The sequence below is a fragment of the Vulpes lagopus genome, chromosome 19 (assembly GCF_018345385.1).
Source record: "Vulpes lagopus strain Blue_001 chromosome 19, ASM1834538v1, whole genome shotgun sequence".
Lineage (NCBI taxonomy): Eukaryota > Metazoa > Chordata > Mammalia > Carnivora > Canidae > Vulpes > Vulpes lagopus.
The window spans coordinates 1,146,964-1,174,814 of record NC_054842.1 but is presented as its reverse complement, the minus strand read 5'-3'; the positions used below and the strand labels follow the sequence as shown (position 1 = coordinate 1,174,814).

At 46.2% G+C, this 27,851-nt stretch overlaps 1 long non-coding RNA gene across 1 annotated transcript; it reads left to right on the top strand.

Moving 5' to 3' along the window:
* The first annotated feature begins 64 nt into the window (after positions 1 to 64).
* Positions 65 to 26,653, top strand: LOC121478590. Its single transcript, XR_005984541.1, has 8 exons — positions 65 to 329; positions 731 to 918; positions 1,312 to 1,506; positions 6,368 to 6,426; positions 9,556 to 9,623; positions 10,570 to 10,721; positions 21,906 to 22,119; positions 23,781 to 26,653. It is a non-coding gene; the product is annotated as an uncharacterized LOC121478590 (long non-coding RNA).
* The last annotated feature ends 1,198 nt before the right edge of the window (positions 26,654 to 27,851 follow it).

Here is a 27,851-nt window from a genome sequence, read left to right as displayed (position 1 = left end):
AGTTTGTTTCCCAGAGTTAGGAGTCTTTCATGTTCTGACTCCCTTTCTGATATAGGAGAAAAAATAAGTGGGAAATATCGTTTTTTGACTTTTGAGCTTCCAGTAAGTGTTGCTTATTCCCTGGGTGGGGGATGCAGATTCAAAGATGTCCTCAACCCAAAGAATTTCCCTCCCTAATTCCGAGACTGGGAGCATGACAGATACAGACGGTGCATTAGCTGGCATACATATGCAGATGTGATTAGGGTCACTAATCCTTTGGAGGTGATCCAGGTGGGCCAAAGAGAGAAGAGCCTCTTGCTGATGGCAGAAGTCTGAGAGATGCAAAGGTGAGAGGGGTTCCACTGGAGGAAGCTCTCATTCCCAGCCTTGACATGGAGGGGTCTTGGGCAGGGCCTCAGAGATCATTTAGGAGCTCAGAATGGTCTTTAATGGATAGCCCACCAGGAAACGGGGGTTGCGAGTCCCACAAAAGCAAGGAACTGCATTCTGCCCATGACTAACTGACCCTGAAAGCAGGCTTTTCCCAGGCTCTCCAGATAAAGCACAGTATGGCCGACACTTAATATAGGTCTGTGAGAGTCCAGTCACACCTCCAAGACTTCTGAGCTACAGAAGTGTGTGATAATAGGTGGATACTGTGTCAGGCTGCCAAGTTTGTGCTGTTTGCCACATAGCAAAGATACCTACCACACGGGGCCACTCACACACAGAGCTGTCTACCTTACAGTGACCACCAGGGTCGCTGCTGGGCAGGTGGATGCACCATGAGATGGCTTCTTGTCCACTTCGGAGGATGGTCTTCCCCGCCTGGAGCACTGTCGGTGCCCGTGCCCCATCTGTGACCAGTGACAATGTGGGTGCCCTGGAGGAGATGCCATCCCACGGGAGGACATGGAGATGTAGCTGTGCAACAAGGTGCTCTTGCTTTTCCAGGAGGGTGGGATGTGACAGATGAGCCTGGATAGAGATAGCCGGCTGGGGAATATAAGGTTTTATAGCATTGCTTTAATTCAGCTTTCAGTTTGATGAGTGACGTCCTTCTGGTGAAATGTGTGCAACTTCAACCCAAGACTGTAAACCTAATAGGAATTTGGTTCGCTTCACGAATCAAGATAATTGTACTTTGAAAAATGTTTTCAACATAACATTAATTTCGACCTTTACGTAAAGTGCGAGAGAAGTGTGTTTTTAAAATGGATATTCATGCGTGACTTCCCATTATCACCTTATCAGACTTTCGGAGTTGCTGCGGCAGTAGATAGTTCAGGTGTTGAAAATAAGCAATCACTTATTTTTATGTTCTTGCAGGGACATGTTTTGGCGATCGAATGGAATTTGCTTTCTCTTTTTCCTTACGGGAGTCTCAAAAACAAAGGCCACGGGATAGTCTTGGGTCCTGCTACCCAGAGCTCACCAGCTGTGATTGGGGTCGATTAAAAATGAAGAGCAAGCAAAGCATTAGCCCATGTCGTGTCCTCTGCTTGCCTCTGCTTCCCGCTCCTGGTAGGATTCTCCTATATATTGGGTGTAAGATCCTTTCGGTGACATATTTAAAAAGTACGTTAAAGATTTATAAATGAATTCCCACTGGATCTCACTGGTTTCCTGAGTCATGTTGACACCTTACTTCTCTGGTCTGTACTCAGGTAGTTAGTTCACTACCCTAACCTCACCTGTCTCATTTGGATGAAGAAGCCCTGGCCAGATGCTGGCCCTGCAGACTTTTTTTTTTTTAAATTAATCATATAGAGTTTTAAAAAATTAAGGCAAAATTCATACAACACAAAATTCACCACGTTAGCTATTTTAAAGTGTACCATCTTGTGGTTTTTAGTACATTTACAATATTCTGTGAACATCACCACTACTTAAATTTGGGCCATTTTCACCAAAAAGAAACTCTGTACCCATTAAGCATCACTCTCTGGAAGGATATGGATTTGCCTCTTCTGGACATTTCATATAAATGGAATCATACAATAAGGGGCCTTTTGTGACTGGCTTATTTCACTTAGCATGTTTTCAAGATTCATGCATGCTTTAGTAGGTATCAATACTTCACACTTTTTTATAGTAGAAAAATATTCCATTCGGTGGATATACCAATTTGTGTATCCATTCATCCATTGCTGGACATTGGGTTGTTCCAACTTTGGGGTTATTATGAGCAATGCTGCTGTGAATATCTGTGTATAAGTTTCGCTTTAAGTGAGCCCCTGCAGAATTTTTGGTGTGAGCTAACTATTGGGTCTTATTTGAAAATAATGCTGATACCCTGGTGAGTGCCTGTTAGTAGGACTTTAATGCATTGATTGGCTGTCCAGGAATTTGTTTTTCTTCAGAGAAGACTGTATTTTGTTAACTGCAGTGGATTACTTAAGAGGTATTCCTCAAGGACTTCATACTGCAATGTCTACCCTATACCACCTGAAAGTCTTCTCATGTTGTGTCCTTGCCAAGAAGCCTCCCATGTGGGTGAGAGTGTCCCTTCCCTCCCAACTTCTCCTCTTCCTTCCCTTTCTTCCCACCATGTTTTTAAAGGATTCTCTGATATTTTCTGAATTCTACTATTCTCTTTATTTCCTCCAGACCCATCTCCTGTTGTCTATCTTATTAAATCTAATGCCTTGGAGATTGAATTAAAGATGTCAGGCCCTTTTGCTGAGAACTATTTTAGTAATCATGATTTCTGATACAGAGATATGCCAGAAAACGTGGGACAAACCTCATGGCCTCATGTCATATGGTGCTGTGTAAATCTGGCCATATGAGGGGTGCATTTGCTCTCACTAAGATGAGTTTAGGCTGACAAGATTTTAAATTGCATTGCTGGAAGTGTAGGGGTCTGAGGAAGACTCAGAGATTAGGCACAGAGTTCATGTGTGGCACAAATGCTCCACACCTCTCACAAAGTCCCTCCTGCTCAAGGGCTCCCATGCATGACTTTCTGCACCAAGCTCCACAATGGGGGCACACTGCACAGCCTCTCTAGCTGAGCAGCAAAGTGAGGGGGGTCATTGGCCAACTATGTGTCCTGTTGCCCCCAAATCACATATCTGCAAACACTGGAATTACAGCTCTGCAATGAACAGCTTGGCAAAACAACTTTTCTACGGAAAGCACAGAACTGCTGTGTCCGACCCAGGGAACCACAAAATTAGGCTTTCCTGGGGGCCTAAGTTTATCGGGTAGAGATTTTGATGCAGACTTCCTTATTGAAATGACTTTTTTTCTAGGTCCTTCTTTTTAAAAATTTTAACCAACAAATATCATTGAATTTGGGTGCATAAAATATACATATGGTGGGATTTCTCAGCTCCCCAAGTGGTGGTGTAGTCCAGAGCCCTGATCTTCCAACAAGGGAGCCCTCACTTCACTGCAGAGTGTCTGTAGTTCCAAAGACATGAAGCAGAGACTTTCGCTTATTTTGGCAACCCCAGGGTTTCTGCCTCTGTCCCTCTGGTGGCTTATCCAGCAGTATCTGACATGTAGACTATTGTAGTTCTCAGCATCTTTCCCTGCTCATTGGTTGGTTTCATGAGCTGAGCTCCAAGAGACTCTGAAATCAGGACGGTCTTATGATGGGGAGCAATTCTGACCGCTGCAAACCTCTCTCTGGATCAATACACACGCGCGCACACACACACACACACACACATATACACATGCATGTGCATATATATGTGTTTGTTTATTTCTTTATTTGTTTCAAGACTTCTCTGAAAATACTAGAAAAAGGAGAGGGAAGAGGGAGGCAGAGGATTAGCATCAAGAGTATAACTAGTAGACACCATTCTTTGTGCATCTTTTTGCTGCAAGGAAATACATGACAGATCAAGAAGGCAGTAACTTACACTTCCTTCAACAACTTTTTAAAAAGATGCAAGTGACCCAGTGCATGTCCTGTAAAACTTATGGAATGTGAAGGCAAGCAAAACTATGGTTAATTAAATGCTTCATGTTTGTCATAGTTAGCATATTATATGAGATCAGTTAAATGTGGCACTCAGGTGAACTGAGCTTTTATGGTCCATATATACCATTCCACGGTGCATTCTCCACATTCCATCAACATTCACAGTACATTTGCTTCATGTTTATAGGGCTTTTATTTGCAGGCAATGTGGCATAGCAGAGAGTGCACTAGGGTGAGAAGGAATGGAAGAGGGGGCAGCTTTGTAGTTCTGGCTCCCTGGTGGCTCTTGAGAAAGTCATGCCCTTGAGCCTTATCTTCAATGGAAACTAGAGTGGTTTTTGCCATTCCAGTCTTTGAAATAACTGTAGAACTCCAGAGGCATTAACATTTTTGCTTTTTAAAATGAATTTTTGGTGCACCCTTGGTTTACAGTTATTGCTACATAACTGACCATCCCCACATAGCAGTGCCTATTTACTGCTGCTATTTGTCATTCAGTGGGTCAATAATTTGGAAAAGGCAGTGTACAGAGCTTCCACTGGAGAGTATTGGAGGGTTTTTTCACTCATGTGTTTGAGGCGTGCACCTGCATCCCCACGTGGCCTCTACATAACTGGGCTTCCTCACAGCCTGGCTGCCTCAGTGGAGGGGATGTCTTCCAGGCAGGTGTGTCCCAGACAGCAGGAGCAGGTGGCATCACCTTCTTCAGCCCAGCTCTGCCACACTGAATCATCCGATCCCCTCCCTTTCATCTTCTCTTTTCCTCAAGGCCACGACCACATCTCACCCTCTATTAGTCTTCTTATCCTGGAGTATCCTGGTTAGGAGAGTGGTCTTAGGAGCTAGATTGAAATATTCTTCCTTGTGCAATAAGAAAATTAGCTTCTACCCTTGAGGGTCAGAGAGTAAATTCATGCAAAGCACTTAGAGTGGAGTCTGGTACAAGGTACGTCCTCCATGAATGGCCACAACTCTTCTCCTGCAGTGTGGTACAGGTTCCACCAGGAACAGCTCTGTGTCTTAGTCACCTCTGCCTTGCATTTCCTGCAGTTCTTGGTCAGCAGAACACAGTCGGCACAAACTCAGTCTTTGCTCATTGCGTAGCCTTGATGTTTGCAGGGCACAGCCCCCCATGACTCACATTCCCTCTACCTGGGGTCTTTGGCTGGGTCTGTGTCAGGGTCTGTCTTCTCAACTGACCCCACCATCTCAGAATGCCAGCTTTGACCGACCCCCATGGGAGCTGCCCTTGCTCTCATAGCTTCTGTTTCATTTTGTGTGTAGCACTTGGCAGTACTGAAAACATTTCATTCACTACTTGCTTCTCTTGGACTGTGATGTGAGCTCCATGAGCACCAGATTTCAGTGTCTTGTTTCCTGCTATGTCCTCCATGCCTAGAGCAGGGCCATGGAAGGGGGACGGAAGGGGAAAAAGATTGGCTTCATGATGATCTCACCAACATGTTGCAGAGGAAAGCTGCATCCTGCACTGGATTGGGATTTAGTTCTGTTTTAAGCACTTAAAAAAAAGCTCAATGATATTCATTTAGTCTTATTGTATTTATGTAAAATCCATTCATAATAAAAATAAAACTATATCTTCCCAACAGCAACTTAATTTTGAATGAAAATATTTGGGGGCTGTGTCCTAATGTGGACACTCACTTTGTAGCTGTCCCCAGCTCTGGCTTTGCCCTGAGTCCACGGTTCTCTCTGCTGGAACTCACAGCTCCTGGCGGACTTACTTGGAGTCCACTAACTTCTCAACCATTCCTGGGTCACCCTGACCCTCAACCCTCAGTCTGAGGCTGGGATAGTCCATGCCAACTCCAGCGGAGAGGACAGGTTCCAATTTTGCTGCTCCACCCACTGCGATTCTCCAAAGAAAAGAGAGAAGACAAAATCCTCTTTATTTTGTGCAGATGTGTCTTTGAATGTTTGTTGGTTTTCCTTCTTGCAACTTGAGTTGAGAGCGGACATCTAAGAAGTTTATACAGTTCTGGATAAATTACTAGAAACTGGATATTACTGTATTTATTTTATTTTAAACATAAAAAGTTAGATTTGCTATGCACCCCTCAGCATGAATGTTCTGGTTTTCTTGTTTTGTGTACACTCCAGGGTCTGGCTTTATTTTTTATTTTTTTTAAAGATTTTATTTATTTAGTCATAGACACAGAGAGAGAGGCAGAGACACAGGCAGAGGGAGAAGCAGGCTCCACACAGGGAGCCCGATGTGGGACTCGATCCCGGGTCTCCAGGATCACACCCCAGGCTGCAGGCGGTGCCAAACCGCTGTGCCACTGGGGCTGCCCCAGAGTCTGGCTTTAGAAGTTCCAGATGTCTGCTGGCGGGGTGGGATTGCCTGTGTAATTCTCATTTCCCTGTGATTCTGTATCTCTCAGGTCTCTCTGTCTCTCACTTATGCACCCTCTCTGTCTCTTGCAGAGATAAACTTCAAGGAGCCAATGTCCTTCTGTGTGCCACCATGACATCTGAGCTTTGTGGTGAGTGTGATTATGACTTTAATGATCTTATCATGCATCCAGGGGCTGCCCTAATTCTTAATTGGAGAATGTGGGGTACACAGGATAAAGCCTGACTATGTGCATGCCTTGAATGCCTGAATGGGGGTTCTCAGGCTTGGATACTCCCTGGAGTCACTGGGACCTGCAGGGAGCACTGGGCCAGGTTCTCCCTCCTGTGGGGGACTTCACTGGCGTGGTGTACAGCCTAGACACTGGGGTTATGGATCTGCAGGGGTGCTGACTGGAGCCAGGCATGGGCACCCTCAGGTTCTCTGGATTGTCAGTGGAGGCAGTGGCCCTTGGCCCTTGGTGGGCCCTAGGAAGGGTGTGGGGAGCAGTCAGCATGCTCTGTCACAGAGTTTGCTTCTCAGGGCTGCATGAGTAAATGATCAATAAGCTGCATTATTTATTGGAGAAAGATATCCACATGGAAAAGAACGGCTGAGGTTGGATGACTTTGTTGACATGTAATCGTGGATAGATTTGACTGGTTGGAGACATTATGGTGTCACTTTCCCAGTGATTTTTATTCGTTGTCCCCAGGTTCAAGTTTGGGACTTGGGTAAAGTTAGAACTGCTTCATCTGACAGCACCTGGCTGCCTGGTAAGGCTGGCTGAGCGCACAGGGAGATGAGTCAGGCAGGACCGGCTTGAACGCGGGCCAGGTGTGCTCACTTAATTCCAGGCTCACAGAGGGTAGATGGGGTAACAGGTGGAGGAGCTCTGAAATCCACCAGGCCTGTGTGGTACCTGGGATTCAGCTCCCTGAGGTATCAGGGACAGTGTGGTGGGCCAACCCACGGCCCAGGACCTCACTCCTGTGCTCTGCTGCCCTTAGCACTGTCTGCTTGGCTGAAGGATGAGCATGGAGGTCTCTGTTCCCACTCTCAGGGACAGTTACCCACCCTTTGGCTCACTTCTGATGGATTCCTCACTGCTTCCTCCTAATGTCAGTGTCATCTACCCCAGTGCCCCACGCCCACCTGCCAGGGGAGGATGGGAAGAAGGATGAGGCCTGTGGGGGACATGTCCTCCTCTGAGCATGCTGCCCTGCTTTGCTCTTGGGGCTGGCTGTGCTGCTTCTCCATCCTGCTGCTCCTAATGTCCCCAGTCCTAGGTCAGGGTGCTAGCAGAGGTTGCCTCATGTCTCTGAGTCTGTGTCCCTCTGAGGCCACACATGGGAGGCATACAACAGCCACATGGATCTGCGGGAGTGCTCTACGTAATCCGGATGAATGTTCAGTTGGTCTTGACCTTGCATCCTGGCCCCTGTCTGGAGGGTGCTTCAGGGAAAGACAGCATCAATGACAGCCACTTCTAGAATCACCTTAGATGGAGAGGTGGAGATTGTTTTTCCTTAGAGGCACTGAGGAGTTTCCCACCACACATGTGGCCTTTCACCATGGAAACATGATGTGGTTGGACCCTGAGCAGCCCATCCAGGGCCAAGCCCTGTGGGATCTGTGGGGCCTCAGGACACTGGGAAAGCTGGCTGCCCTTGTCCCAGGGATAGTCTTCGATAAGCACAACTGCTTTTTCAGGGAGTCTGACAAGACAAAATTGCAGGCCTCTGCTCTCAGCCATTAGTGCTGAGAGCAGAGGTAGGCACTGGGACCTCTGATGGGGAAGGAAGCTCAGGCTCCTGTCAGGATGCAACCTGCTGGAAGGACCACCTTCCATGAACAGAGCAGGAGTATAGCTGTCAGGGCACAAGGGTGGCTGCAGCGTAAATATGCTGCCTTTCAGTGCTAGGGTTGGACACACGCAAAGGCAGAGGACAAAGAGGTAAAAACCTCAGGCTACAGCAAGACTCCATGACAAATACTGCATTTTTAAATCACCCATAAGTGAACTGAAGCTTCAAACCCACCAGTGGATTCTGGTTTATAAGAGGAGTTCTGATTCCCATCCCCTCCTCACGGCCTCTTCAGGGTCATCTCAAGGACTTGGGCAAAGCCAAGGCACAGAAGGGGCCTCTGCCTACAGGTGGCCTCCACTGGGCCCTGCAGCCTCATGTTCCTCTGTGCTGTATTCTGAGGAGGCCGGAGCTCCACAGAATCTCCTCCCAGCACAGGCTACACAGGGGCTGCCTTCTCCTGGGGCAGGGGAGCCCAGGCCACTCTGCCTTGGAGTCCCAGCCTCTCCCCTCCTTCAGCGCCAGGGAATGGTCCATTTAGTCTGCAGGAAGCCCCTGTTCCTGTATCTCCTGAGCCTCCTAACTCTTCCTTATAAAATGGACTTGGGATTTTGGAAAACAAAAGCCAGGAGGTATCCACAGCCACGTCTACTTTCTGCCCTGCCACCAGCTTCCTCTATAGTACCACAAACACTACTTGCCATTGTAGAGGAAGGAGAAGGGAGAGAACCCAGAAGATTGCATCACAGTCCTTCAGCCACCACACATGCAGGCCCTCTGCAAGGTAATTTGGGTTCTTCATCTATTGAGAAATGTCTGAAGAAGGTGACTTGGTCTGGGCAAGAGCTGAAGCAACTGTGGGCAGAGATGCAGTGGGGCTCTGGACCTTGGAAAGGCAAAACTTGGCCTGAGAGGTCAAGTCCAGCCAGACAACGGTTGGTCTCAGGGGATACTGCAGGGCCCAGGCTTCCACCTGTGAGTGCAAAGAACACAGAAGGCAAATCAGAGAGCATGGCCATGTTCAGGGATAGCTAATCTGGACTTGTTGAGGTGATGTTCTTTCCGTGTGTGAATGCTGGATTCTGATCCCACAGAAGGGAATGAGGAGTTTGGTCCTAAGAACAAGCTGGCCCCGTGCCACTTCCTCCTACCCCTCTCTTTGCTGAATGTGTACATTCTTTGCACTAAGGCTGAGGTCAAGGTTAAGAAGCACTTTCTACTTGCTGGTGGTCTTCTGATTCTCTAGGAACATTCTGGGACCCTTCAGGGCACTGCTGCTCCATCTCTTACTTTGTGATTGAGGGTCTTCTCCATACTAGTAAGCCCCCAAGGACAGGAACCACATCTGAGTCACCTTGATTCCCACACAGGGGAACAGTACATTTCCAGGCTCAGGTAAGGCTTGCTCCGGGGCATACGTGATGTGATGAGAACTCACTTTCTCTCTACTATATTTCCCTGTCAATTTTCAGGCAGCCTTTCCCCTCATGGTCCCAAGATGGTTTTCAACACCTCCTGGGGATACCACTCTTCATTTTGGGTAAGCAGAGAAACAGAAGTCTTATCTGAGCTCCCATGGAAGAAGGGGGAAAGTCTTATTCTCTCATAAGCCCTTCCTTTTCGTTGTCTGTCACTGGCTTATATATGTACACACTGAGTCCACCATGACAGTTAGGGTGAAGACAGTAGGATTGGTTCCCATCCCTGGAACTCATGGGTAGAGAGAGGGATCACTGGGAGGGCAGATTCCACAAAAGGGAATCTGGATGTTCTGGTGGGGGAAGGGGAACTAGAGGCTGGGAAGGGCCTGGCACAGAGCCTCTACGTGACACAGCTGTCTTTTAGTTAATGCCTGCAACTGCTCCAGAGGTAGATACTGTTGTACAGAACAGAAACTAAAGATGAAGGAGGTTAAGTATATAGGTTTATGTCTCTGCCTCAACCCCTTTAAAAGGATTTGAAGCATTATGAAGGGTTAATTAGGTTATTTATAGCCCATGACTTATAAATGGCAGGTCAGTCCTAATCATCTTTTTTTTTTTTTTTTGAGAGAGAGAGTGTGCATGAGCATGAGTGTGTGCAGTGGGTGCACAGGGAGAGGGAGAGAGAAAATCTCAAGCAGGCTCCCCACCCAGTTTGGAATGGGATATGGGGCTGGATCTCATGACCCTGAGATCGTGACCTGAGCTGAAATCAAGAGTCAGAGGCTTAACTGACTAAGCCACCCAGGTGCTCCTGTCCAAATCATCTTTCCCTCATTATACTAGCATTTTGTTTGAGGTTTTGTTTTTTAAAAATATTACTTGTTCAATTTATCAAAATGTGTTAATTCAACAAAATAGTATTGTAAATATGATTAAAGTAAAATTCTTTCTGGTATACAGTTCCAAGACTGATACACAGATCCATGAAACCAGCTCACCGCAACTGAGCTACGGATCAGTTCCTTCTCTGCCAAATTTCTTTGTGCTATAATCTCTCCCCAGGCCTCACCAGGAAACCACTGATCTGTTCTTGGTCTTTATAATTTTTTGCCTTCCGAAGATACCTTTTTAAACAACAAGAAAATGCCGCAGATATAACATGGTAGTATTTTGAATTTCCAGAAAATAGTGATCAAAAACTACCCTGGATTCAGGTAAGCTTTAGAATGAGGTTACATTAATCAGTCACTACACTATCGACATCCTTTTGAAAAATGGCATTATCTGTGTGTGAGAGGCCTTGCTCTTTTGTTTATGGGTTATTCCTGGAACACTTATTGAACCATAATCTCCCTGAAATAATTTACAGCCTACAGGCTGGCAACCACGGTGGTTCTGTCAAACTCAGGGAATCTCACAGGCTTTGAAGAAAGGAAGCACAGACCTAGGCTCTGCCTGCAACCCTGGTGAGCTGGTCCTACAAAGCTGGAGCAGACTTTACAGTCCGGCCTGTGCACTCAGTCCCAGTACAAACATCAAGGACTGAAGAGAGAGATTAAAAGGTCCTCACAAGTTTAATTTTTTTACTTTTCAGATCAAACATTCTTCCGTTTGGTATGGGGAATATTAAAAACAAATGATATGTCAAATTGTTGAGAGAACCAACCTTAGTGGGTGTTCTTTGTGTTTATCTTAGTGTTAAAATGGATGAGAGTTTATAGAAAAGAATGTGCTCTGGATAAAGAACTCATATACTTGTCCAATGAAGGGATACTGGTGCTGTGAACACATCCTCCACGGCTATGGTGATGGATGTAGGGATATGGGCCAAGGTCCAGTTGGTACCGGGTGTCTGGCAGGATGGTAGTGGGCAGCCTTCTCTACACAATTTGGCTAGCATTTGTATTGCTGGATGCTCTGCTGGCTCAGCAAGGCAGAGAACATATTTTAAAAAAAAAAGAAAAGAAAGTTTGCATTTCTAATATGTCATTAGATCCGACACAGCCTCTCTGAATATTTCTGCCTTCATCACAATTTCCTATTCATGGACTGTCACTCCTGCTCCTCTCATTCCTTGCCACTCAGAAGGAGAGGTTATTAAAAGCAGATTCATGGATTCTACTCTAGAGATTTTGGGTCAATCAAATAGCCTGGAATTTGCATTTTTAGTAAGCAACCGGGTAGTTCTGATACAGATGGGTCACACACTACACAGACCTCTGTTTAAACATTTTGGAGATGTTTCCAAATATCCATGAGTTGGTACATTTCTATGCTGTGTCCATCTGAAAGGAGCTGATCACTCAAAGAAAAAGATGCAAATCCAGTCTTATCACCATGTGGTTTGGACACACTGGGTTATAGGCATGTCCCAGTTTATGCAAAACCTAAACAGAAAAATCTGCCCAGCACAGGTAATTATTATTTGTTTATAAACTTTAACTATACTTGTCCTTGGGCCTTGCTAACTCCTGAGTCTTGATCTCTGCCCCAAGCAAAGGTCACTGTGAACAAAGGCAGGGAGTTTGGAGGGAGGGCAAAGGGTGGCAAAAGGCAGAAGCCTCACCCATGTTCCCCACTTATGTTCTGGGGTGTCTGGGACAGAAGTGATCTAGGGCCCAGGCAGGCATAAAGACCCCAACTCCCATGTACCTGCTCCTCTTTTTTTTTTTTTGATGTTTCACCTTTTTATTTTATTTTATTATTATTTTTTTAAAATAAATTTATTTTTTATTGGTGTTCAATTTTCCAACATACAGAATAACACCCAGGGCTCATCCCGTCAAGTGCCCCCCTCAGTGCCCGTCACCCAGTCACCCCCACCCCCCACCTTCCTCCCCTTCCACCACCCCTAGATCGTTTCCCAGAGTTAGGAGTCTTTATGTTCTGTCTCCCTTTCTGACATTTCCCAAACATTTCTTCTCCCTTCCCTTCTATTCCCTTTCACTATTATTTATATTCCCCAAATGAATGAGAACAAATAATGTTTGTCCTTCTCCGATTGACTTACTTCACTCAGCATAATACCCTCCAGTTCCATCCACGTTGAAGCAAATGGTGGGTATTTGTCATTTCTAATGGCTGAGGAATATCCCATTGTATACAGAGACCACATCTTCTTTATCCATTCATCTTTCGATGGACACCGAGGCTCCTTCCACAGTTTGGCTACTGTGGCCATTGCTGCTAGAAACATCGGGGTGCAAGTGTCCCGGGGTTTCATTGCATCTAGATCTTTGGGGTAAATCCCCAACAGCGCAATTGCTGGGTCATAGGGCAGGTCTATTTTTAACTCTTTGAGGAACCTCCACCCAGTTTTCCAGAGTGGCTGCACCAGTTCACATTCCCACCAACAGTGTAAGAGGGTTCCCTTTTCTCCGCATCCTCTCCAACATTTGTGGCTTCCTGCCTTGTTAATTTCCCCCATTCTCACTGGTGTGAGGTGGGATCTCATTGTGGTTTGGATTTGTATTTCCCTGATGGCAAGTGAGGCAGAGCATTTTCTCATGTGCATGTTGGCCATGTCCATGTCTTCCTCTGTGAGATTTCTCTTCATGTATTTTGCCCATTTCATGATTGGATTGTTGTTTCTTTGGTGTTGAGTTTAATAAGTTCTTTATAGATCTTGGAAACTAGCCCTTTATCTGATACGTCATTTGCAAATATCTTCTCCCATTCTGTAGGTTGTCTTTGAGTTTTGTTGACTGTATCCTTTGCTGTGCAAAAAGCTTCTTATCTTGATGAAGTCCCAATAGTTCATTTTTGCTTTTGTTTCTTTTGCCTTCATGGATGTATCTTGCAAGAAGTTACTGTGGCCAAGTTCAAAAAGGGTGTTGCCTGTGTTCTCCTCTAGAACTTTGATGGACTCTTGCCTCACATTTAGATCTTTCATCCATTTTGAGTTTATCTTTGTGTATGGTGAAAGCGAATGGTCTAGTTTCATTCTTCTGCATGTGGATGTCCAATTTTCCCAGCACCATTTATTGAAGAGACTGTCTTTCTTCCAATGGATAGTCTTTCCTCCTTTATCGAATATTAGATGACCGTACATTTCAGGGTCCACTTCTGGGTTCTCTATTCTGTTCCATTGATCTATGTGTCTGTTTTTGTGCCAGGACCACACTGTCTTGATGACCACAGCTTTGTAGTACAACCTGAAATCTGGCATTGTGATGCTCTTGCTGCTATGATTTTCTTTTTTAAAATTCCCCTGGCTATTCGGGGTCTTTTCTGATTCCACACAAATCTTAAAATAATTTGTTCTAAATCTCTGAAGAAAGTCCATGGTATTTTGATAGGGATTGCATTAAATGTGTAAATTGCCCTGGGTGACATTGACATTTTCACAATATTAATTCTGCCAATCCATGAGCATGGAATATTTTTCCATCTCTTTGTGCCTTCCTCAATTACTTTCAGAAGTGTTCTATAGTTTTTAGGGTATAGATCCTTTACCTCTTTGGTTAGGTTTATTCCTAGGTATCTTATGCTTTTGGGTGCAATTGTAAATGGGATTGACTCCTTAATTTCTCTTTCTTCAGTCTCATTGTTAGTGTATAGAAATGCCATTGATTTCTGGGCATTGATTTTGTATCCTGCCACGCTACCAAATTGCTGTATGAGTTCAAGCAATCTTGGGGTGGAGGCTTTTGGGTTTTCTATGTAGAGTATCATGTCATCAGCGAAGAGGGAGAGTTTGATTTCTTCTTTGCCAATTTGAATGCCTTTTATGTCTTTTTGTTGTCTGATTGCTGAGGCAAGGACTTCCAGTACTATGTTGAATAGCAGTGGTGAGAGTGGACATCCCTGTCTTGTTCCTGATCTTAGGGGGAAGGCTCCCAGTGTTTCCTCATTGAGAATGATATTTGCTGTGGGCTTTTGTAGATGGCTTTTAAGATGCTGAGGAATGTTCCCTCTATCCCTACACTCTGAAGAGTTTTGATCAGGAATGGATGCTGTATTTTGTCAAATGCTTTCTCTGCATCTATTGACAGGATCATATAGTTCTTGGTTTTTCTCTTGCTGATATGATGAATCACATTGATTGTTTTACGAGTGTTGAACCAGCCTTGTGTCCCGGGGATAAATCCTACTTGGTCATGGTGAATAATCTTCTTAATATATTGTTGGATCGTATTGGCTAGTATCTTGTTGAGAATTTTTGCATCCATGTTCATCAGGGATATTGGTCTGTAATTCTCCTTTTTGGTGGGGTCTTTGTCTAGTTTTGGAATTAAGGTGATGCTGGCCTCATAGAACGAATTTGGAAGTACTCCATCTCTATCTTTCCAAACAGCTTTAGTAGAATAGGTATGATTTCTTCTTTAAACGTTTGATAGATTTCCCCAGGGAAGCCATCTGGCCCTGGACTCTTGTGTCTTGGGAGGTTTTTGATGACTGCTTCAATTTCCTCCCTGGTTATTGGCCTGTTCAGGTTTTCTATTTATTCCTGTTCCAGTTTTGGTAGTTTGTGGCTTTCCAGGAATGCGTCCATTTCTTCTAGATTGCCTAATTTATTGGCGTACAGCTGCTCATAATACGTTTTTAAAATCGTTTGTATTTCCTTGGTGTTGGTAGTGATCTCTCCTTTCTCATTCATGATTTTATTAATTTGAGTCTTCTCTCTCTTCTTTTTAATAAGGCTGGCTAATGGTTTATCTATCTTATTAATTATTTCAATGAACCAACTCCTGGTTCTGTTGATCTGTTCCACAGTTCTTCTGGTCTCGATTTCGTTGAGTTCTGCTCGAATCTTTATTAACTCTCTTCTTCTGCTGGGTGTAGGATCTATTTGCTGTTTTTTTCTCTAGCTCCTTTATGTGTAAGGTTAGCTTTTGTATTTGAGTTCTTTCCAGTGTTTGAATGGATGCTTGTATTGCGATGTATTTCCCCCTCAGGACTGCTTTTGCTGCATCCCAAAGATTTTGAACGGTTGTATCTTCATTCTCATTAGTTTCCATGAATCTATTTAATTCTTCCTTAATTTCCTGGTTGACCCTTTCATCTTTTAGCAGGATGGTCCTTTACCTCCATGTGTTTGAAGTCCTTCCAAACTTCTTGTTGTGATTTACTTCTAATTTCAAGGCATTATGGTCTGACAATATGCAGGGGACGATCCCAATCTTTTGGTATCGGTTCAGACCCGATTTGTGACCCAGTATGCGGTCTATTCTGGAGAAAGTTCCATGTGCACTTGAGAAGAATGTGTATTCAGTTGAGTTTGGATGTAAAGTTCTGTAGATATCTGTGAAATCCATCTGGTCCAGTGTATCATTTAAAGCTCTCGTTTCTTTGGAGATGCTGTGCTTAGAAGACCTCTCGAGGGTAGAAAGAGCTACATTGAAGTCACCAAGTATAATTGTATTATTATCTAAGTATTTCTTCACTTTGGTTATTAATTGATTTAAATATTTGGGAGCTCCCAGATTCAGGGCATATATATTGAAGATTGTTAACTCCTCTTGTTGGATAGATCCTTTAAGTATGACATAGTGTCCCTCTTCATCTCTCACTACACTCTTCAGGGTAAATTTTACTTTATCTGAGGATGGCTACCCCTGCTTTCTTTTGAGGACCACTTGAATGGTAAATGGTTCTCCAACCTTTTATTTTCATGCTGTAGGTGTCCTTCTGTCTAAAATGAGTCTCTTGTAGACAGCAAATAGATGGGTCCTGCTTTTTTATCCAGTCTGAAACCCTGCGCCTTTTGATGGGGTCATTAAGCCCGTTCACATTCAGAGTTACTATTGACAGATATGAGTTTAGTGTCAACATGATATCTATTCAGTACCTGTTTTTGTGGATTGTTCCACTGAACTTCTTCTTAAAGGGACATTTTAAGAGTCCCCCTTAAAAAGTCTTGCAGAGCTGGTTTGGAGGTCACATATTCTTTCAGTTCCTGCCTGTCTTGGAAGCTCTTTATCTCTCCTTCCATTTTGAATGAGAGCCTTGCTGGATAAAGTATTCTTGGTTGCATGTTCTTCTCATTTAGGACCCTGAATATATCCTGCCAGCCCTTTCTGGCCTGCCAGGTCTCTGTGGAGAGGTCTGCTGTTACCCTGATACTCCTCCCCATAAAGGTCAGGGATTTCTTGTCTCTTGCTGCTTTAAGGATCTTCTCTTTATCTTTGGAATTTGCAAGCTTAACTATTAGATGTTGAGGTGTTGAACGGTCTTTATTGATTTTAGGGGGGATCTCTCTATTTCCTGGATCCGAATGCCTGTTTCCCTTTCCAGATTAGGAAAGTTTTCAGCTATGATTTGTTCAATACATATTCTGGCCCCCTGGCCCTTTCGGTGCCCTCAGGAACCCCAATTAAACGTAGGCTTTTCTTCCTCAGGTTGTCGTTTATTTCCCTTAATCTGTCTTCATGGTCTTTTAATTGTTTGTCTCTTTTTTCCTCAGTTTCCCTCTTTGCCATCAACTTGTCTTCTATGTCACTCACTCGTTCTTCCACCTCGTTAACCCTTGTCATTAGGACTTCTAGTTTGGATTGCATCTCATTCAATTGATTTTTAATTTCTGCCTGATTAGATCTAAATTCTGCAGTCATGAAGTCTGTTGAGTCCTTTATGCTTTTTTCTAGAGCAACCAGTAGCTGTATAATAGTGCTTCTGAATTGGCTTTCTGACATTGAATTGTAATCCAGATTTTGTAACTCTGTGGGAGAGAGGACTGTTTCTGATTCTTTCTTTTGAGGTGAGGTTTTCCTTCTAGTCATTTTGCTCAGTGCAGAGTGGCCAAAAACAAGTTGTATTGGGAAAACGAGAAAAAGAGAGGAGAGAAAGGAGAGAAAAGCGAAAAAGAAAAAAGAAAAAAGGACGAAAAAAAGAGAAGAAAAGAGAAAGAAAAAGAAAGAAAGGGAAAAAAGGGTGGGGGGAGCAAACAGAAGTGAAAAAGAAAAAAAAGAAAAAAAAGAAAAAAAAAACCACGGGGGAGTATCCTCTGATTCTGTATACTGTAAGTGTCCCTTGACTTCCCCTGGAACTGGTCCGTCTCGCTGGTCTTCTGGGGGAGGGGCCTGCTGTGCTGATTCTCAGGTGTGAGCACTTGGGGGAGCTGCTCTGCCCCTGCCTGGTGCAGGGCTCAGTCGGGGTGTTTACCCCGTGAGGCCCCAGGAGGAACAACCGCAGTGGCGGGGCCAGCTCTGCAGCCCTGGAGTCAGCTCCCGCCGTAACTCCGGGGCTCTCCATCTGCAGGGCCTGGAGGCTCTGGGGCGGTGCCGCTGATCTGCTCAGCTCGGGGCAGGAGCGTCCTCGCTGTCCTGGGCCCTCCCGGCCTCTGCCTGTCCCTGGGGGAGGCCGGATCCTGGGCTGTGTCCCGGCGCCCTGTGCTCCGGGGCCTGCGCTGTTGGATTCGCGCTCCCGCCCCGCAGCCCCCTCCGCGGAGCCGCCGCCCGAGCCCCTCAGAGGTGCTCCGGGTCCCGCCGTGCGCGCTGCAGCCCTTAGGGAGCTCGGCGCATCTCCCGGGGCGCAGGTGCCTGTTAGTGTCCCCGGGAGCCCGAGGGCATCCCCACCCTCCTGGGTCCTGCTCCACCTCCCTGCGAGCCCCTTTCCTCCAGGATGGTTGGTGCAGCTCCTGCTTCTCCGGGACGGGGCTCTCCTGTCCTGGGGACACTCGCCCCGGCCTCAGCCCGGCTCCTCGTGGGGCCCCTCCCCCTTGGGGGCCTTTTGTTTCTTTATTTCTTTCTTCCGCTCTTCCTACCTTGATAGAAGCGCGAACTCTTCTCACTGTAGCGTTCCAGCTGTTCTCTCTTTAAATCTCAGGCCGAATTCGTAGATTTTCAGGATGATTTGAAGGTTATCTAGGTAATTTGGTGGGGACAGGTTACTTGGGGACCCTACTCTTCCGCCACCTTGCCCCGCCTCCTCACTGTGAACTTTAAACATAAACTATAGATATTATAGGTACTGGGTGATAATGACATGTCAGCAAAAGTTCATTTATTATAACAAATTTGACACTCTGGTGAGGATTTTGATAGCTGAGGAGGCTGTGTGTGTTGGGGAGCAAGGATATATGGGAAACTTCTGTACCCTCTGATCATTAGGCTGTAAACCTAAAACTGCTCCAAAACATAAAATCCATTGAAAAAATAAGTTTAAGAAAATGCGTCTTTGGATCAATTAAGCATGAGTTCATCATAGCAAGCCACTAGGCAAACTTGCTGGTTATTATTCCCAGATAAACCAACCTGAATGAGTGCCCACACTGGTATTCAGTGACTTTAAGCTCTGTGTGCACACTGCTTTCCAAAGCACTTTTCCAGATCATCTGTCCTGTAAACCACAGCAGCCCTGTTAGGACACAAACAGGTAAGTCAGGTGAAGGGGAATCCCAGGCCAGCCCTGACAACCAAGTCTCACTTCCCATCCAGCAGTCAGCACCTAGCACCTTGACCCTTCATGAAAAGTCTCTGCTTCCTCTGAGCATCTTCACTTAATATTCATCCCCAGATGGTCAGGGACAACCTGTCTAGTTGAGGTGCTTCCCCAGTGCCTAGTGTGGCAGACTCCTACATGTGGCCAGCTCAAGGACAGCCTCTGATAGAGCTTAGGGAGACACCCCCCAGGGCAGGAGGTAGGTTCTTGGTCAGGACTTCCTCCAGGAGCTTGGAGAGAAGCATCTGATTACTGTCTCCAGAACAGTTTCCACCAATGTTCTCAGTCACACACATGCACTCTCTCATACAAATTTACCTTTCCTCCTGGACCCCTAGATCAAGCATGACATCTCCGGGGCCCCAGATGAAGGAGTTCTGAAAGCGTGTGCCACAGAAACCCAGCCATACGTTTAGCAAGTGCTTGCTAAGTACAGGTTAGGTTCAATGGAAATATGGTCTTTTCAACCCATCAAACAGGACACATCCAAACATTCTTTGTGCATATGCATATATATAATCATACTTAATATAAATGTGTGTTTGCACTATATATACTATGAGTGCAAGAGTGAAATAAATATGTAGTTGCATTCAAAGTATGTGCATAGTGTGTCTAGATAGATAAGTAGATATAGATAAAATGAAAACTTAGCTATTGAAAGAAGGAAAGACAGAGAAATGAGGAGTCAGCCTGACTACAGACTCCATGCTTAACAAAATGGTGACACACATATAATTCCACATTCATTTCGAGGATTTGCAACTGTGCTGTGTATTCCAGGAAGGCTCAATTTACAACCTCACTCAAAATAAGAAACTGCTCTCCATGGGAACTTAGATCTTCCCCAGTTGGCTGACTGTGGATACAATCCAAGGCAAGAAGCTATGCTGGCAGGCAAGCCCTGACCCTGCACAGAGGAGGGGAGGGGGGCGAGGAGGGAGAGAGGCCAGCATAGGGGGTGTGTGAACAAGGAGTGACAAGGGAGCTCTGGGTCTCAGTGCTCTTCCACCAAGGGTGAGGTCCCCAGGTCACCTGTCCACTTCCCTTTAGCACTGAATGAGGCCATTAACCCACCCACTGCTGCCCACCCCAAGCCAGGAATATCAGGCAGAGTGTCAGGTCCTGGAGGATGGAACTCTGGTGGCCCAACGAGTTATAGGTTCTACAGGCAGCAGGTCTCCAGAATGTTCTAAGCAACAGCAGAATCTACGGTTCCCATGACCCCCTTGGGAATATAAATCTGATTCTCTCAGACCCCTGACTGTACACCCCACAACTGTTTCTCACACTGAGTCTCTGTCCAGAACACAGAGCAAAAGCAGCAGTAAGAGAAGGAAAACAACTCCAAAAGCACTTTTTCCTCCACTAAGAGGCTTTCTATTGTCATGTGCCACTGACAGTCAGTTTCAGAGTAGGAAGGCCTTTGGGAAACACTATTCCAACAGCAGCAGCTTCCCCTGCAGGGTTCAGGACCAAGTTCACGGGCCACTGTCAGATTGCTTTCCGCTGCACTCAGGTGCAATCAGGGTGTTGGTACCTAGGGAGCAGTGCAGCCATCCAGAACATTGTGCCTGAAGACTTTCTCTGAAGGGACAATGTCAGACATCAAAAGTCTGTCGAGGCTTTCACTGGGAAAAACAACCATACCAAATAGAAGTCTAGAGGTGCTCTACTTCTTAACTATGGTCCTTCTTTATTATAGGAATGAGACTCACACAGCATCTGCTAGCACTGGAATTGGGAAAATACCTGCCTGATTAATTATAAAGTTAGGGTCTTGCCTAGAGACCTTCCCCGTTTCCCCTTGCCTGGCTCCAGTTTAACTGCAGAACAACCATGCGAAGTGGAGTTTGAATTCCCCTCATAGAGAGAAGCTTGGACTCACCTAGAGCAGACCCAAGTGTATCCCAGGCACACCAGGCCCCAGAGCTGCTTCAAAAAGACCTGGGGCCAGGCCAGCCGGTGGTGTCAGACAGCAGAAGCAAGTGGCTGTGGCCAGCTGGACCTGCCCTGGCCTTTGAGGAGACAACAGTGATCACCTGCACTGACCCAAGCTGCTATCCCACCACTGCCTAGCAAACCACACAGAGAGGGTCTTGAAACAACCTCCCATGTATATCTGAGTCACATTTCTATGGTTGGCAGTTGGGTGGATGGCTGCAAGCAAGCTGGGGCTGCTCTCTGCACCAGAAGGCACCCATTCTCCAGAAGAGCCCCCACCCTCAGTCTTGCTCACACAGCACATCGGGCTGGAAGGCAGAGCAAAAGGACACAGGCCTCTTGAGTCCCACTTTTGCCATGTTCTATTGGCCAAAACTAGTCCTGAGACCAGCCCAGAGTCTGGAGTAGGTGTATAAATATGAAGAAAAGGCATGGGCAGGGTGTTACTGATGGTGCCACTCTCCACTTCAGTCCAGCATCTCTACACACTCAGCCTCTGGCCTCTGGCCTCTACCTCAACCATAGATCAAAGGAGGTAGTTGGATTCAATTGTGTGACAAATCAACCTATCAAAGGAAGAGGGTCACAAACCCTGGAACCCAGTGGACCTACTCCAGGTGATGTGATAGGATCATCCAGAGCAGTTTTAAAACCACCAGTGCCCAGGCCCAAGATATGTTGAGTGAGAACTTCTGGGCTGGGTCAGCTAGCAAAATCTCTTGGAAGACAACCCAGGTAACTCTAACAGGAAGCCAAGGGATGGAATTGCAGGCCTGGCCTGAGGAAAGCAAAGAGCTCTTTCCCAGCCTGGCCACCCCTTAAAATCCCACAGGAACTTTGTAAATCCCATTGCCCAGGCTACACTGCAGACAAATAAACCAGAGCCTCTGTGGTGGGTTCTATAAGCTCTCCATGTGATTCCAGGGGATGGCGGTTCTATGAGCTGTTCTGAGGAGTTCATGTTAGTCTAAAGGCGGCAGGAGTATTTTTGTGGTACAGCAGCCCAACCTTCAGGCATCCGCTGTTATACTGGGCTTTTCTAGCAGGAACCTCATCTAATTTTCCTTTCCTAGGAATGCTCCCCAGCTGTGCCCTGCACCCCATCACTGGCACCCAAGCCAAAGCTCTGAACTCTGCTGATGACAAATGACAAGAGCAGTGATTAGGACAATGTCCCTTGTGCATCACTCACTTTGGATCCAGTTTTAAATGCCTGCTGTTACTCATGGGAGAGACCAGAAGAGCTCCCCAGGCTTCTTCTTCTGGGAAAACCACTGGAATCACTTGGTTGGTGTCATCTCCCAGGTGGGGCGTGGGATGGGGGAGGGAGACAGCCATGTAACCCCCTTCTCAGCCACATGTCACCTCCATCTCCAAGGCAGCCAAGCCCTGGGAGGGAAAGGATATGCTTCCAGAAGGCAGCTCCCTAACATCAAGCTGCTCATGCCTCAGCACCACCCTCCTCCTTCCAGTCCAGCCCTGGCCTCCCCACCTCAGATTCTGCTGTGGGAATACAGAAGAAGGAACTAAGGGGACAGAGCTGGCCAGAGGTCTTGCACAAGTACAGAAAGACACAGGCATGCATGTGCACACACAACACATATGTACACACATGTTCATGTGCACACACATGCACGCAGACCCTGGTTTTGTTTGGATCTCAAGCACCCTCACTTACCAGGGGAAAAACCATACCCATCACCCAGGCCTGGTATTTTCTCTACATTTGGTCATATTGAGTGGTAGTGTCTTCTTGGATGAATTTAAAAGAAATCTACAGGGAAAATAGCTACTCAGTCAGCTGCCCCAAGATGCCCAAAGTTCCATATCCACACTGTGGGGGCTATAGTTACCCAACTCTGGCCTCACTTCAGTCCCCTCTTGACATTTCCTGAGTTGCAGGCCCAGGGAATTGTCCTTGCCAGACTCCCCTGGGATTTTGCAGCTGAGTCTGCCAGTCCCCCACCCATCCCAGGACTTCTTGTAGCCTCTCCCATGTTTGGATCAAGCAATGCCAACTCAAGACAGAAAGACCCAGTAACAGGAGGCCCACCCAGTCCTGTACTGGTGGGGCTCCCTAAGCACCCACTCTGATCCAGCCTCTGTGCTGGGGCTGGATTTGAGGTCCAGTCTCTACCATTATGAGGGCGTTTGTCTGCAGCCCCACAACAGACTCTGCTGATGCAAGCAGAGAAGGGAGGATGCTGGCAAGTGCTGAAGAGGGTGGAGAAACTGGCTCAGACCAGTACAGGGACACAGGGGGTAGTGGTCTCATTCCGGTCCTGGCTGCTGCCACTGCCAGCCATCACCACCAAGAGTGAGCCCTGCAAACCCTGGCACAGGCCCTCACACCTAAAGTGCCAGATGTCAGAAGGTAAGGAGAAGTGTCCTTAGCCAACTTGGCCACCCCCAAGTTTCTCTGAAGTAGAAATGGGCCTGGATGCCAGAAAAGTGATACATGCCCCCCACACACACCCCACACACACACACCCTAGGGCAAGCCATCTAGTTGCCTTGGACCTCAAATGCCTTATGTCAAGTGAAGGAAGTGATGAATCACTAGCTATGACATTCGGTAGCTTAAAAGATATAAATAGGAATTGCATTTGTGAACCACCTTGAATTGTCCTCCAAATGAATAAGCACAGCATGCAAAGCTTTTAACACCTCACAGTGAATGGCTCCAGGACAGACCCACAATCCAACTTGGGCCATGCAGGGGCAATGAGACTCACTTTGGAGTTTTGAATGAACTCTCAGAGGCAGACAGACTCTCTTGTCTGGATTAAAGGTGGCCACAAGGTGAGGCTATGGTTGATAGAGCAAAGTCCCAATAGAGCCTGAGAATTAACCAACGTGGTGGAAGGTACAACTAGAGAAGGAGAGAAAACAAGTCCAAGGAGGATTCAGATACTCAGCTCCTTCTTTCATTTCTCCTCTGTACACAGCCTCTGATCCAAGACAGCTGCTCCAGCTCCTGCCACCTCATCTACATTCTAGTCAACAGAAAAGAGGAATAGACAAAGGTTGAAAGCCAGCTGTCTTCAAGAAAGGCACCTGGAAGCCACCATATGGTACTTTAACTTACATCCAATGGCCTTGAGTTAATCATAAAGACTGCACACAACCATAAGGCAGGCTGAGAAACATCATCGTTACCCTAGGTGACCTTATAAAATCAGGACTAAAAAAGTAGGGTTCTATTCTTATGGAAGGATCAATATTAGTGACAACTGGCCTCTTGGCTAATCATCACCTTGGCCAATGAGCCTGAGGGGGGCTTTCTCTGGATCTTAGGGCCATCAACTTTGCACTTGCCTTATACCAGGAGGCCTGCCTACTGGCAAAGTGCTTTTGGAAAACCTCTGTCTCATGCTTTCCCAGAGCTGAAATTCAGTCTCTAATCACCTCCTTGGGATCCTAAAGATAGAGCACTTGGGATGGAGAGACTGTTTCCAGGCAAAGGTTTCCATCTGCTTTACTGACCACTGGGACATTCTCTTGAATAATAGCATTGGCCACAAGACTAGGACTACAAAACCCCAAAACAGAACCTCAAGTCCTCATCGCTATGAGAAGACAGAACTATCTAGCCAAAACAATGGCTTAGTTATACAGATTTCAAGGGAAAGTTTCAGCTGGGCTTTTATCTTTTGGCTGGATGGGTGGGCACCCAGCCAGTGGGGGGTGCCACAGGCTTGACCTCACCTCTGATAGTTGAGATAGTTTGACCTCCAATAGGCTCTGCCCTTATCAGCTTTGGGGGCCTGACTGGCTCGTGGAAGAATGGGGAGTAAGGCATATCATCCAGAACTTTGAGACTGGGCCTCTGCTGTCCCAGAGAGTCACAGGGTATAGAATCATCTTCACACCAAGGCTCCAATAACATGGATGACCAGGGCCCTGCCCTTGTAGATACCTTGTGGTATCTACAACTTCTACCCAACAGTTCATGGGGGCAAAGGAGAAAGCCTCAGCTAGACTTGTGTCCAAACCCTGTCCCTGGCCCTCATCTGCCTAGATGAGTGCCTCACCCTCCTGAGCAAATTGTCCCTGCTGCCCCAGCTCTGGACAACCCCATCAGTCCAAAAAGTCAGATAGGAGATTCTACCTAGAACATGGGGCTTATCAAATCACCTTTCTTCTCTGAATTCAGCCCTCATGAAACAATAGGAATTGTCAGCATAGACACCAGGACTCTTTAAAATGAGGGAACAGGGATCCCTGGGTGGCGCAGCGGTTTGGCGCCTGCCTTTGGCCCAGGGCGCGATCCTGGAGACCCAGGATCGAATCCCACATCAGGCTCCCGGTGCATGGAGCCTGCTTCTCCCTCTGCCTGTGTCTCTGCCTCTCTCCCTCTCTCTCTGTGTGACTATCATAAATAAAGAAAAATTAAAAAAATAAAAATAAATAATAAATAAATAAATAAAATGAGGGAACATGGAGTATAATTCATGAGCAATATCCAGACAATAGTCAACGTGAAGAATCCAATCCCCCCACAAATAGCTGCTCTGACTGCCCTCCCATGGCACCAAGCTGACTGCAAGTATGGGCAGCTGGAAAACACACCCCAGATGCTAAGGGGCAACCTGGTGTGGCATTTAGGGGAAGCGCACATTTTGTTTACTGTATGGAACTGCAGTCTGTTGGCAAGGATTCCATGAGCACATGCCACCCAGTTCCCTCTCCCACTCTGTTATTCTTCCCAACCACCCCCAGAGGAGGTCAAGTTATCCCTGTTTCACTGATGGAAGAAAGTCCAGAGAGATTCAGGAATGGCCCATGTCACAGAAACTGCGTGTGGTGGGTGGGTTTTAGGCTATATCTGCTAACACTGCTCCCTCCTCAGCACCTAACTGCCCAGAGAACACCTGGCCCCACATTCTAGGTGATGACTCCCCACTGGCACTTTCTAGCAGGGCAGAGCGAGCTGTCCCAACCAGAAGGTTCCAGAATGGGTTCTGTCAGGGTCTCAGAATCCCTTCAGACAGGCCTCTTTACACTAAGGGTAGAGTGGCACCCCCAGTCCCTGCCACACATCTCCCTTTCCTTCTGCACCTCCTCTGCTACCTCTAACCCACTCTTGGGGATTCTGGCTGTGAAGCCTGAACAAACTGGCCCCATTGCCTCAGCTGGCTAGTGTCCCCATGCCAGGCAACTCCATGGACAGAGGCCCTCAAGTGGATGGCCACCCCCACCCCAGGACAGCAGAGCTCAGTCACCTGAGTCACTTAGAAGGCTTTGGGTGTCAATGTGCCAGACTGACACACCAGTGGGACATGACACGCCAAAGGGAGGCCTTGACTGAGAAAGCAGCAGGGAGCCATTGAGGCAACACAGCAGGTGTCATCCCCCCATTTTATAGGTAATAAGCCAAGGCGTTGCAGAGTATAGTGACCAACTGCGCCCATGCGATTGGAAGGCGAAAAACATGACCCCAAACCTTCTCTACAGAACCCCACTGCCACTCCAACCCACTGTGTTTCATATGCTTTATTTCTATCAACTTGGAAGTATAATCAAAGAGGTTAAGAGCATAAGATTGGAACAGATGAGCCTATTTCATGTCTCAGTGTATATAAGGTGTGTGATCATGAGTAGATTAATTAACCTCATTGAGCCTCAGTTTAGTAAGGGTAAAACAGAAATGAAAATTTACACACAGTGTAAATTACATGGACAACCCATGTCTGCACATTACAAATGGTGGTTTTTCAGAAGACAGAGTACCCCACCACCATCAAGCTGAGCAAGCCAAGGCGGCCAGGGTGATTCTCCACAACATCTCCATGACTTGAAGCCTGCCACAAAGAGGAGGACATGCAGGCCATAGAAAAGATCATAAGAACTGGGTAGCATTGACATTTTCACAATATTAATTCTTCCAATCCATGAACATGGAATATTTTTCCATCTCTTTGTGTCTTCCTCAATTTCTTTCAGAAGTGTTCTGTAGTTTTTAGGGTATAGATCCTTTACCTCTTTGGTTAGGTTTATTCCTAGGGATCTTATGCTTTTGGGTGCAATTGTAAATGGGATTGACTCCTTAATTTCTCTTTCTTCACTCTCATTGTTAGTGTATAGAAATGCCACTGACTTCTGGGCATTGATTTTGTATCCTGCCACACTGCCGAATTGCTGTACGAGTTCAAGCAATCTTGGGGTGGAGTCTTTTGGGTTTTCTATGTACAGTATCATGTCATCTGCAAAGAGGGAGAGTTTGACTTCTTCTTTGCCAATTTGAATGCCTTTTATTTATTTTTGTTGCCAGATTGCTGAGGTTAGGACTTCTAGTACTATGCTGAATAGCAGTGGTGAGAGTGGGCATCCCTGTCTCATTCCTGATCTTAGGAGAAAGGCTCCCAGTGTTTCCCCATTGAGAATGATATCTGCTGTGGGCTTTTCGTAGATGGCTTTTAAGATGCTGAGGAATGTTCCCTCTATCCCTACACTCTGAAGAGTTTTGATCAGGAATGGATGCTCATGGATTGGAAGAATTAATATTGTGAAAATGTCAATGCAACCCAGGGAAATTTACACATTTAATGCAATCCCTATCAAAATACCATGGACTTTCTTCAGAGAGTTAGAACAAATCATCTTAAGATTTGTGTGGAATCAAAAAAGACCTCGAATAGCCAGGGGAATTTTAAAAAAGAAAACCATAGCTGGGGGCGTCACAATGCCAGATTTCAGGTTGCACTACAAAGCTGTGGTCATCAAGACAGTGTGGTCCTGGCACAAAAACAGACACATAGATCAATGGAACAGAATAGAGAACCCAGAAGTGGACCCTGAACTTTATGGTCAACTAATATTCAATAAAGGAGGAAAGACTATCCACTGGAAGAAAGACAGCCTCTTCAATAAATGGTGCTGGGAAAATTGGACATCCACATGCAGAAGAATCAAGCTAGACCACTCTCTTACACCAGACACAAAGATAAACTGAAAATGGATGAAAGATCTAAATATGAGACAAGATTCCATCAAAATCCTAGAGGAGAACACAGGCA